This window comes from Meles meles, chromosome 3, assembly GCF_922984935.1.
Source record: "Meles meles chromosome 3, mMelMel3.1 paternal haplotype, whole genome shotgun sequence".
Taxonomy (NCBI): domain Eukaryota; kingdom Metazoa; phylum Chordata; class Mammalia; order Carnivora; family Mustelidae; genus Meles; species Meles meles.
Genome location: NC_060068.1, coordinates 15,622,700 through 15,636,541, shown reverse-complemented (window position 1 = coordinate 15,636,541; position 13,842 = coordinate 15,622,700).

Genomic DNA, 13,842 nt, shown 5'->3' with positions numbered 1-13,842 from the left:
GGCACGAATCCATCAGAATCATAGAGGAGAACATAGGTGGTAAAATCTTTGATATCAGACACACCACATTCTTTCAAGATATGTCTCCAAATGCAAAGGAAACAAAAGCAAAAATGAATTTTGGGGACTTCATCAAGATCAAAAGCTTCCGCCCAACAAAGGAAATAGTCAACAAATCAATGATGCAACGCAGAGAATGGGAAAAGATATTTGCAAATGACAGTACAGACAAAAGGTTGATATCCAGGATCTATAAAGAACTCCTCAAACTCAACACACACAAAACAGATAATCATGTCATAAAATGGGCAGAAGACATGAAGAGACATTTCTCCAATGCAGACATACAAATGGCTAACAGACACATGAAAAAAAATGTTCATCATCACTAGCCATCAGGGAGATTAAAATCAAAACCACATTGAGATACCACCTCACACCAGTTAGAATGGCCAAAATTAGCAAGACAGGAAACAATGTGTGTTGGAGAGGATGTGGAAAAGGGGAACCCTCTTCCACTGTAGGTGGGTATGCAAATTGGTGCAGCCACTTTGGAGAACAGTGTGGAGATTCTTTAAGAAGTTAAAAATAGGAGAACAGTCAAGATGGTGGAGAAGTAGCAGGCTGAGACTACATCAAGTAGCAGGAGATCACCTCAATAGCTTATCTACAAAACCCTCAGGTTGTTTTTCAGAGTCCATAGTCTCTTATGGTTCGCCTCCCCTCCCCAATGTCCATAGCCCGCTCCCCCTCTCCCAATCCCACCTCCCCCCAGCAACCCCCAGTTTGTTTTGTGAGATTAAGAGTCATTTATGGTTTGTCTCCCTCCCAATCCCATCTTGTTTCATTTATTCTTCTCCTATCCCCCTACCCCCCCATGTTGCTTCTCCATGTCCTCATATCAGGGAGATCATATGATAGTTGTCTTTCTCCGATTGACTTATTTCACTAAGCATGATACGCTCTAGTTCCATCCACGTCGTCGCAAATGGCAAGATTTCATTTCTTTTGATGGCTGCATAGTATTCCATTGTGTATATATACCACATCTTCTTTATCCATTCATCTGTTGATGGACATCTAGGTTCTTTCCATAGTCTGGCTATTGTAGACATTGCTGCTATAAACATTCGGGTACACGTGCCCCTTCGGATCACTATGTTTGTATCTTTAGGGTAAATACCCAGTAGTGCAATTGCTGGGTCATAGGGTAGTTCTATTTTCAACATTTTGAGGAACCTCCATGCTGTTTTCCAGAGTTTTGAAGGGTCAGGGGTGGGAGGTTGGTGGAACAGGTGTTGGGTAATGGGGAGGGCACGTTTTGCATGGAGCACTGGGTGTTGTGCAAAAAGAATGAATACTGTTACGCTGAAAAAATAAATAAAATGGAAAAAAAAAAAGTAATGATGAGCGGCACCTGGGTGGCTCAGTGGGTTAAAGCCTCTGCTTTCAGCTCAGGTCATGATCCCAGAGTCCTGGGATCGAGCCCCATGTCGGGTTCTCTGCTTCCCCCTTGTCTCTCTGCCTGCCTCTCTTCCTGCTTGTCATCTCTGTCTGTCAAATAAATAAATAAAATCTTAAAAAAAATAGCTTATCTAAACATTGCAAACACCTACAAATCCAATGGGAAATTGAAGAGAAGATGAACAGCAATTCTAGAAACAGAAAATCGACCATGTTCTGAAAAGTAGGCCTGGCAGAGAAGGGAATCCAAAGTGATGGGAAGATAGACCGCGGGGGAGGGTCCAACTCCCAGCAAGTGGAGGAACAACAGAGCACTAAATCAGGACTTTTAAAAGTCTGCTCCACTGAGGGACATGGCTCCAGAGGCTAAACTGGTGTGAACCCCATGTGGGGTGAGCGTGGCCCCAGGTCCCGCAGGGGTGTCTGAAGTGTCACAGAGCTTGCAGATATTAGAACAGGGAAGCCTGCTACAGAGACAGAGCTGAGGAGTGAGCTCTCAGCTGGGGGTTACCTTGAACTAGTCGCAGGCTGGGTGAGCTCAGAGTGCGGCCAGAGGCCATGGAGATCGTAGAGATTGGGCACTATTCTCTGAGAAACAATGAGGAGTGGAACCCTTAACTCTTGGCTCCTCCAGGCCAGAAAATGGGAAGCAGCCATTTTCATTTCCGTCCTCCAGAACGCTATGGAAAGCATTCAGGGATCAAAAGCTCCTGAAAGCGAACCCATGGAGATTACATAACCCGGCCCCTGGTAAGGGCGGTGCAATTCCGCCTCAGGCAAAGACACTTGAGAATCACTACAATAGGCTCCTCCCCCAGAAGATCATTAAGAAATCCAGCCAGGACCGAGTTCACCTACCAAGGAGAGCAGGTTCAATACCAAAGAGAGCAGTGGAATTCCAGAGGAGGAGAAAGCAAAGCATGGAACTCATGGCTTTCTCCCCATGGTTCTTTAGTCTTGCGGTTAATTTAATTTTTTTTTCAAATTTATTTTCTTTTTTCTTCTTCTGTTAATTTTTGTTTAACTTTTACCCTTTTCTTTTTAAACGTTTTTAAACTAGTTTATCTAATATATATATATTAGATTATATATATATTAGGTTATCTAACTAGTTTATCTAGTTTATCTAGATAACTAGTTTATCTAATATATATATATATATATAGAAAATCTAATATACATATGTTTCTTTTTTATATTTTTTCTTTATTTGTTTTTTTGTAATTTTTTCTTTTTTTTTCCTGAACCTCTTTTTATCCCTTCTCTCCCCCATGATTTGGGGTCTCTTCTGATTTGGTTAAAGCGCATTTTCCTGGGGTCTTTGTCACCCTTTTAGTATTTTACTTGCTCCTTCATATACTCTTATCTGGACAAAATGACAAGGCTGAAAAATTCAGCAAAAAAAAAAAAAAAAGAACAAGAGGCAGTACCGAAGGCTAGGGACCTAATCAATACAGATATTGGAAATATGTCATATCTAGAGTTCATAATGACAATTCTGAAGGTTCTACCAGTGCTCGAAAGAGGCATGGAAGATATTAGAAAAACCCTCTCTGTAGATAGAAAAGCCCTTTCTGGAGAAGTAAAAGAACTAAAATCTAACCAAGTTGAAATAAAAAAAGCTATTAATGAGGTGCAATAAAAAATGGAGGCTCTCACTGCTAGGATAAATGAGACAGAAGAAAGAATTAGTGATCTAGAAGACCAAATGACAGAGAATAAAGAAGCTGAGCAAAAGAGGAGCAAACAGCTACTGGACCACGAGGGGAGAATTCGAGAGATAAGTGACAACATAAGATGATACAACATTAGAATAACTGGGATTCCAGACGAAGAAGAAAGAGAGAGGGGAGCAGAAGGTCTATTGGAGAGAATTATTGGAGAGAATTTCCCTACTATGGCAAAGGGAACAAGCATCAAAATACAGGAGGTGCAGAGAACCCCCCTCAAAATCAAAAAGAATAAGTCCTCACCCCATCACCTAATAGTAAAATTTACAAGTCTAAGTGACAAAGAGAAAATCCTGAAAGAAGCCCGGGAAGAGAAGTCTGTAACATACAATGGTAAAAATATTAGATTGGCAGCAGACTTATCCACAGAGACCTGGCAGGCCAGAATGAGTTGGCATGATATATTCAGAACACAAAATGAGAAAAACATGCAGCCAAGAATACTCTATCCAGCTAGGCTATCATTGATAATAGAAGGAGAGATAAAAAGCTTCCAGGACAAACAAAAACTGAAGGAATTTACAAACACAAAACCATCTCTACAGGAAGTATTGAAAGGGGTCCTCTAAGCAAAGACAGAGCCTTAAAATAGTAGATCAAAAAGGAACAGAGACAATATACAGTAACAGTCACCTTACAGGCAATCTAATGCCACTAAATTCATATCTCTCCATAGTTACCCTGAATGTTAATGGGCTAAATGCCCCAATCAAAAGACAAAGGGTATCAGAATGGATAAAAACACAAAATCCATCTATATGTTGCCTATAAAAACTCATTTTAGACGTGAAGACACCTCCAGATTAGAAAAAAAAAGTAGATAGAGAGAGAGAGAGAGAGAGAGAGAAACAGGAAAAAAAAGAAAGATAAAATAAAAGAGATGGCCTAGCCCAAATGGGCCCCAAGGTAAAATTTATGAAGCATGCAAACAAAAACAGACAAACAAAAAGACTGACAAAAGTAGATGACGGGGAAAATAATAGTAATAAATATAAATAAATAATTAAAAAAGAAGCCATCAAAAAGTACCCCAAGTATAAGATTTATATACTACCAGCACAAAAACAAATACACAGAAACGCTGACAGAAGAAAAAGATGGGAGGGTAATTATAAATTCTCAGTGTGGGCAAAGAAGGATATTTTGATTCTTCCTGGATGTATCTTGATATCTTTGTTAAAGGACGCAAATTTCCTTAGATAAAGGGGGATTCAAACTGGTTTAGCTATAGGGGTACATTGATTGGGGATAGAGGATTACCTTGAAGCTTATCTCTATATGAATATTAAAAATAAAATTATATAAAATAAATTTAATTTAAATAAATAAAAAAGTTAAAAAGAAAAAAGAAAAATACAGGTATATATATCAAAAAGTTCAGGTTAAATGGTTATTAAGAACTTTGATGTAGAACATCTCACTTAGATGGTAAATAGTTTAAAAAGTTCATTTATATATGAAAAGAACTAAAATAGTAGGAATGAATTAAAAATGAAAGTTGTATCTATGAAGTAGTGCTGTTTGTCCTATTGTCTCTCTCTTTTTTTTTTTTTTTTTTTTGGCTGGCTGGCTGCCTTTCTGGGATAGTTGCCTGCCCCATGGGTTTTCAGGCAGTGTTCCCTGAGTTAATTCCTCCTGCCCACATCAAGGGGGTGGGCTCTGAGGAAACCGGTTTTTCAGGCTTTTGTTCTCTGGAGGTTTTGTTGTTTGTTTCTTTCTTTGTTTTCTTTTATTTTTAAAGATTTATTTATTTGACAGATAGAGATTACAAGTAGGCAGAGAGGCAGGCAGAGAGAGAGAGAGGAGGAAGCAGGCTCCCAGCCAAGCAGAGAGTCCGATGCGGGGCTCGATCCCAGGACCCTGGGATCATGACCTGAGCCGAAGGCAGAGGCCTTAACCCGCTGAGCCACCCAGGAGCCCCACTTTCTTTGTTTTCTCTCCCCTTGGGGGCTTTTGACAGTTCTGGGGTGTTTAGAGGAAAGCAAACTGCACCCAGACCTCCCTCTCAGAGAGAAGCCTCAGTCTGTTCCCCTCTGGGTGCTCCAGAGCACATGAGTTCCCCCTCTGTCACTGGCAGAGCATGTTCCCATTCATGGTCTCTGGAATCACAGGAACTCCCACTTGTACCAAAAACCATGAGAAATACTAGTCCTGGCTCTCTGGGTAGCTGCAGACTTCCAGAGAGGTCCCAAGCAGTGATAGTGCACTGAGATTTTCATGCTGGCCCAGGCTGGGAGTGCTCAGACTCTCTGGGTCTGAGAGAGCACTGGCTGGTGCCTGCATGCACCTTTCTCATGGGAGGGTGTAGGCATGACTCGGACTCTGGTCCCTGCATGCACATGAAGAGTGCAAAAGGTTGTGGTTTTGCTGGCTGGTGAGGCTCACTCACCCTCATGGGCTCTGCCACCCAGATGCTCTCAGGGCTCTCAGGCACTCCAGCAGCTCAGTGACCAAGACCTGGCTTCTTTGCTGCAGACTCTCTGGTTTAGCGCCAGCAGTGGCTGCCGTGGGTCGGCAGACTTAAGCCCTGTCTCTAACTGCCTGATTCCCACAACTTCCCTCTATGAAACTTTGCTCTTTTTGAGTGGTTTCAATCAGACTCCAAGTTAATGCTGGTCCCCAATCACAGGCACTCTCATATTGTGGTATTACTTTCCAGTGGGTCGCTTCTGGTGGCTCCCTCCCCCTTTTGTTTATTTTCCAATATCAGTCTGATATTCCCACTCTGCTTTACCTGCCCACTGGTATCTTCTGCCCCCATAGAGATCCAGAAGTGTATAATTCTAATCTCAGGCTGATTTCATGGGTGATCAGAGTTCTTTGGTAGGTAATCAGCTCACTTTAGGGGACAGGTTGAAACAGCGCCTCCTCCTACATCTTGGCCATCTTGGCCCTCCCAATGCAAAACATTTTAAAATTGTCATTCATTTACTAAGTTTGGGCCAGTAGGGGAACAACTAGAGATCTCATGTGTTGTTGGTGGGCATGTAAAATTGTACAAACACATTACAATACTGTACTGACAGTTTATTTTAAAGGTATAGAAACACTTACTATTCATTCCAGTGATTTAACTCTGTTGCACTTACCTACAGAGTGTAAACAGAAAACACTTGCACACAGACATTCACTGCAGTTTCCTTCATAATAGCCCCAAGTGCAAACAACTCTAATGTCTATTGACAGGTGAATGAAGAAGCTAACTGTGGTATATAAAAAATGGCATACTGCTTGGAAATAAAAAGGAACAAACTTCTGATATATGTAACATGGAAGAATTTCAGACACATTCTGCTGAGCCAAAGGAGACAGAGACAAAAAAAAAAAAAAAAAACCGGAGAAAAGAAAAATATTTCCACTTGATAAAAGATAGAACTATCCTTAGCTTTTTAGACTTCAAAATATAGGTTTCACTAATCAATTAACAGGAAGAAATTGAGATGCTCTCAACTGAATTGGAAAACAACACACAGCTCTCTTAGTGAGTGACAGAAGAAGAGGACACAATATTAGGAAGGGACTGATGATTCACATAACTGGTAACATCCTTTTCAACATACACATCATGCTTCCAAATATCTGATTTTGTAACAAGTCATAAATAAAAGTTAAAATCATATACCATACAATCATATTCTCTGACATAGGCCAGAAACTTAAATGTCAACATTAAAAACTACAGTAAAAAGTGAAAATAAACCCAAGTACTAAAAAATGCAATATACAACATTTCAAATTCCCTACTTTATACTAGAAAATACCGAGAGCTAAGTAAGTAATTCCATTAAACAAGGTAATTTGTAGGAATTTTTAGCCTCTTTGAGTTGAAGATAAAATTAGCTGAATCACTTCAGAGCCATTCTATCATTTTCATTTAAAGTGATGATCTCTCATCTGTCATGTGCAACTACATCAGAGAGAATCTAATGGCCACAAAGAGATTATAATAGTAATAATGCAGTTTCATAAACCTAGCTTCTAAAAATGTTCTTTATCTTATGAGATGATATTCTCAAAATTGAAATGAATTTATTCAGGTAGTATATAGTATATTGGGTAAGGTCACAAAATGCAAGATCACAGAAAAACTGAGGGTTTTGTAGGGGAGGGGTGCCCAGTTTGGGAGAGCCTGGGGGTGGGTATTAAGGAAGGCACATATTGCATGGAGCACTGAGTGTGGTGCATAATCAATGACTAAAGAATGAACCTTGGAAGCATGAAAAAAATAAAATAAAGTTAAGATGCTAATATATATACATATACATATACATGTACACACACACACACACACACACACACACACACACACACACACACACAAATACTTAACAAGGGACCTGGTAAAGAGTAAGCATTCAATTTAAATTGTAGCTTTTTTTTAAATAAACATATAATGTATTTTTATCCCCAGGGGTACAGGTCTGTGACTCTCCAGGTTTACACAATTCACAGCACTCACCATAGCACATACCTCCCCAATGTCCTTAACCCCCTCCCCCTCTCCCAAACCACCCTCCCCGCAGCAACCATCAGTTTGTTTTGTGAGATTAAGAGTCACTTATGGTTTGTCTCCCTCCCAAACCCATCTTGTTTCATTTATTCTACTCCTATCCCCCTAACCCCCCATGTTGCCTCTCCATGTCCTCATATCAGGGAGATCATATGATAGTTGCCTTTCAATGACTGACTTATTTCACTAAGCATGATACCCTCTAGTTCCATCCACGTCATCGCTAATGGCAAGATTTCATTTCTTTTGATGGCTGCATAGTATTCCATTGTGTATATATAGCACTTCTTTTTCTCCATTCATCTGTTGATGGACATCTAGGTTCTTTCCATAGTTTGGCTATTGTAGACATTGCTGCTATAAACACTCGGGTGCACATGCCCCCTCTGATCACTACATTTGTATCTTTAGGGTAAATACCCAGTAGTGCAATTGCTGGATCATAGGGTAGTACTATTTTCAACATTTTGAGGAACCTCCATGCTGTTTTCCAGAGTGGTTGTACCAGCTTGCATTCCCACCAACAGTGGAGGAGGGTTCCCCTTTCTCCGCATCCTCGCCAGCATCTGTCATTTCCTGACTTGTTAATTTTAGCCATTCTGACTGGTGTGAGGTGATATCTCATTGTGGTTGTGATTTGTATTTCCGTGATGCCGAGCGATGTGGAGCACATTTTCATGTGTCTGTTGGCCATCTGGATGTCTTCTTTGCAGAAATGTCTGTTCATGTCTTCTGCCCATTTCTTGATTGGATTGTTTGTTCTTTGGGTGTTGAGTTTGCTAAGTTCCTTATAGATTTTGGAAACTAGCCCTTTATCTGATATGTCATTTGCAAATATCTTCTCTCATTCTGTCAGTTGTCTTTTGGTTTTGTTAACTGTTTCCTTTGCTGTGCAAAAGCTTTTGATCTTGATGAAATCCCAATAGTTCATTTTTGCCCTTGCTTCCCTTGCCTTTGCCGATGTTCCTAGGAAGATGTTGCTGTGGCTGAGGTCGAAGAGGTTGCTGCCTGTGTTCTCCTCAAGGATTTTGATGGATTCCTTTCTCACATTGAGGTCCTTCATTCATTTTGAGTCTACTTTCGTGTGTGGTGTAAGGAAGTGGTCCAATTTCATTTTTCTGCATGTGGCTGTCCAATTTCCCCAGCACCATTTATTGAAGAGGCTGTCTTTTTTCCATTGGACATTCTTTCCTGCTTTGTCGAAGATTAGTTGACCATAGAGTTGAGGGTCTGTTTCTGGGCTCTCTATTCTGTTCCATTGATCTATGTGTCTGTTTTTGTGCCAGTATCATGCTGCCTTGATGATGACATCTTTGTAATAGAGCTTGACGTCCGGAATTGTGATGCCACCAACTTTGGCTTTCTTTTTCAATATCCCTTTGGATACGCGAGGTCTTTTCTGGTTCTATATAAATTTGAGGATTATTTGTTCCATTTCTTTGAAAAATGGATGGTATTTTGATAGGGATTGCATTAAATGTGTAGATCACTTTAGGTAGCATAGACATTTTCACAATATTTATTTTTTCCAATCCAGGAGCATGGAAAATTTTTCCATTTCTCTGTGTCTTCCTCAATTTCTTTCATGAGTACTTTATAGTTTTCTGCATATAGATGCTTAGTCTCTTCGGTTAGTTTTATTCCTAGGTATCTTATAGTTTTGGGTGCAATTGTAAATGGGATTGACTCCGTAATTTCTCTTTCTTCTGTCCTGTTGTTGGTGTACAGAAATGAAACTAATTTCTGTGTATTGATTTTATATCCTTATACATTAGTGGATTCCTGTACACTTTCTAGCAGTTTTGGAGTGGAGTCTTTTGGGTATTCCACATATAGTATCATATCATCTGTGAGGAGTGATAGTTTGACTTCTTCTTTGCCAATTTGGATGTCTTTAATTTCTTTTTTGTTTTCTGATTGCTGAGGCTAGGACTTCTAGTACTATGTTGAACAGCAGTGGTGATAATGGACATCCCTGCCGTGTCCTTACCTTAACGGAAAAGCTTTCAGTTTTTCTCCATTGAGAATGATATTTGCGGTGGGTTTTTCATAGATGGCTTTGATGATATTGAAGTATGTGCCCTCTATCCCTACATTTTGATGAGTTTTGATCAGGAAGGGATGCTCTACTTAGTCAAATGCTTTTTCAGCATCTATTGAGAGTATAATATGGTTCTTGTTCATTCTTTTATTAATGTGTTGTATCACATTGATTGATTTGCGGATGTTGAACCAACCCTGCAACCCTGGAATAAATCCCACATGATCGTGGTGAATAATCCTTTTAATGTACTGTTGAATCCTATTGGATATTATTTTGGTGAGAATTTTTGCATCTGTGTTCATCAAGGATATTGGTCTGTAGTTTTCTTTTTTGGTGGGATCCTTGCCTGGTTTTGGGATCAAGGTGATGCTGGCCTCATAAAATGAGTTTGGATGTTTTCCTTCCATTTCTATTTTTTGGAACAGTTTCAGGAGAATAGGAATTAGTTCTTCTTTAAATGTTTGATAGAAATTCCCCTGGGAAGCCATCTGGCCCTGGGCTTTTGCTTGTTTGGAGATTTTTGATGACTGTTTCAATCTCCTTACTGGTTATGGGCCTGTTGAGGTTTTCTATTTCTTCCTGGTTCAGTTGTGGCAGTTTATATGTCTCTAGGAATGCATCCATTTCTTCCAGATTGTCAAATTGGTTGGCATAGAGGTGCTCATAGTATGTTCTTATAATTGTCTTTATTTCTTTGGTGTTAGTTGTGATCTCTCCTCTTTTATTCATGATTTTATTTATTTGGGTCCTTTCTCTTTTCTTTTTGATAAGTCTGGCCAGGGGTTTATCAATCTTATTGATTCTTTCAAAGAGCCAGCTCTTGGTTTCATTGATTTTTTCTATTTTTTTTGTTCCTATTTCATTGATTTCTGCTCTGATTTTTATGATTTTTCTTCTCCTTCAGGGTTTAGGGTTTCTTTCTTGTTCTTTCTCCGGCTCCTTTAGGTGTAGGGTTAGGTTGTGTACTTGAGACCTTTCTTTTTTCTTGAGAAAGGCTTGTACCCCTATATATTTTCCTCTCAGGACTGCCTTTTCTGTGTCCCACAGATTTTGAACCATTGTGTTTTCATTATCATTTGTTTCCATGAATGTTTTCAATTCTACATTAATTTCCTGTTTGACCCATTCATTCTTTAGAAGGATACTGTTTAGTCTCCATATATTTGGGTTCTTTCCAGCTTTCCTCTTGTGCCTGAGTTCTAGTTTCAGAGCATTGTGGTCTGAAAATATGCAGGGAATGATCCCAATCTTTTGATACTGGTTAAGACCTGATTTGTGACCCAGGATGGGATCTATTCTGGAGATTTTTCTATGTGCACTAGAGAAGAATGTGTATTCTGTTGCTTTGGGATGAAATATTCTGAATATATCTGTGATGTCCATCTGGTCCATTGTGTCATTTAAGGCCTTTATTTCCTTGTTGATCTTTTGCTTGGATGATCTGTCCATTTCAGTGAGGGGAGTGTTAAAGTCCCCACTATTATTGTATTATTATTGATATGTTTCTTTGATTTTGTTATTAATTGGTTTATATAGTTGACTGCTCCCTCGTTAGGGGCATAGATATTTAAAATTGTTAGATCTTTTTGTTGGACAGACCCTTTGAATATGATATAGTGTCCTTCCTCATTTCTTATTATAGTCTTTGGCTTAAAATCTAATTGATCTGATATAAGGATTGCCACCCCAGCTTTCTTCTGATGCCCATTAGCATGGTAAATTGTTTTCCACCCCCTCACTTTAAATCAGGAGGTGTCTTCGCGTCTAAAATGAGTTTCTTGTAGGCAACATATTGATGGGTTTTATTTTTTTTATCCATTCTGATACCCTGTGTCTTTTGATTGGGGCATTTAGCCCATTAACATTCAGGGTAACTATGGAGAGATATGAATTTAGTGCCATTATTATCCTGTAAGGTGACTGTTACTGTATGTTGTCTCTGTTCCTCTCTTCTACTACTTTTAGGCTCTCTCTTTGCTTAGAGGACCCCTTTCAATACTTCCTGTAGAGCTGGTTTGGTGATTGAAAATTCTTTCAGTTTTTGTTTGTCCTGGAAGATTTTTATCTCTCCTTCTATTATCAATGATAGCCTAGCTGGATAGAGTATTCTTGGCTGCATGTTTTTCTCGTTCAGTGCTCTGAATATATCATGCCAGCTCTTCCTGGCCTGCCAGGTCTCTGTGGATAAGTCTGCTGCCAATATAATATTTTTACCATTGTGTGTTACAGACTTCTTTTCTCGGGCTGCTTTCAGGATTTTCTCTTTGTCACTAAGACTTGTCAATTTTACTATTAGGTGACGGGGTGTGGACCTCTTCTTGTTGACTTTGAGGGGGGTTCTCTGCACCTCCTGTATTTTGATGCTTGTTCCCTTTGCCATAGTAAGGAAATTCTCTCCAATAATTCTCTCCAATAGACCTTCTACTCCCCTCTCTCTTCTTCGTCTGGAATCCCAGTTATTCTAATGTTGTGTCATCTTATGTTGTCACTTATCTCTCGAATTCTCCCCTCGTGGTCCAGTAGCTGTTTGTCCCTCTTTTGCTTGGCTCCTTTATTCTCTGTCATTTGGTCTTCTAGATCACTAATTCTTTCTTCTGCCTCATTATCCTAGCAGTGAGAGCCTCCATTTTTTATTGCACCTTATTAATAGTTTTTATGATTTCAACTTGGTTAGATTTTAGTTCTTTAATTTCTCCAGAAAGGGCTTTAATATCTCCAGAGAGGGTTTCTATAATATCTTCCATGCCTTTTTCGAGCCGGCTAGAACCTTCAGAATCATCATTCTGAATTCTTGATCTGACATATTACCAATGTCTGTTTTGATTAGGTCCCTAGCTTTCGGTTCTGCCTCTTGTTCTTTTGTTTGTGGTGATTTTTTCTGCCTTCTTTTTGTCCAGATAAGAGGATATGAAGGATCAAATGAAATACTCAAAGGGTGACAAAGACCCCAGAAAAATGCACTTTAACCAAATCAGAAGCGACCCCAAATTACGGGGGGGAGAAAGGGGATAAAAAGAGGTTCAGAAAAAAAAGAGAAAAAAATTTAAAAAATAAAACAGATAAAGAAAAATATAAAAAAGAAAGAAAAAAATATATATTTTAGATAAAGTAGTCAAAAAACGTTAAAAAAGAAAAAGGTAAAAGTTTTTAAAAAGTTAGCAGGAGAAGAAAAAAGAAAGAAAAAAAAATGAAAAAAAAAATTGAATTAACCACAAGACTAATGAACCATGGGGAGAAATCCATGAGTTCCGTGCTCTGCTTTCTCCTCCTCTGGAATTTCGCTGCTGTCCTAGGTATTGAACCTGCTTTCATTGATAGATTAACTTTGTCCTGGCTGGATATTTTGTTGATCTTCTGGGGGAGGGGCCTGTTGTAGTGACTCTCAAGTGTCTTTGCCCGAGGCGGAATTGCATCGCCCTTACCGAGCGCTGGACTAAGTAATCCGCTCGTGTTCGCTTTTGGGAGCTTCTGTTCCCTGAATGCTTCCCGTAGAGTTCTGGAGGACAGGAATGAAAATGGCGGCCTCCTTGTCTCCGGCCCAGAGGAGCCGAGAGCCTGGGGCCCCAGTCCTCAGTGTGCCCCCAGAGGACAGCACCCAATCACTCCCATATCCCCAGCCTCCAGCCATGCTCTGAGCTCACCCAGCCCACAACCAGTTCAAGGTAACCCCGAACTGAGAGTTCAGTCCTCTGCTCTTTCTCTGTATCCGGCTTCTCCATTCTAATACCTGCGAGCTCTGTGACACTCCGACACCCCTGATCCTTTTGTGACCCTGCGGGACATGGGGCCACGCTGACCCCATGTGGGCTTCACCCTGGTTTAGCCTCTGGAGCAATGTCCCTCAGTGGAACAGACTTTAAAAAGTCCTGATTTTGGGCTCTGTTGCTCTGCCGCTTTCCGGGAGCCGGCCCCTCCCCCTGCAGTCTATCTTCCCATCATTTTAGATTCACTTCTCCGCCAGTCCTACCTTTCAGAAAGTGGTTGATTTTCTGTTTCTAGAATTGCTGTTCTTCTCTTCGATCTCCCATTGGATTTGTAGGTGTTTGCAATGTTTAGATAAGCTATTGAGCTGATCTCCTGCTAACTGATGTAGT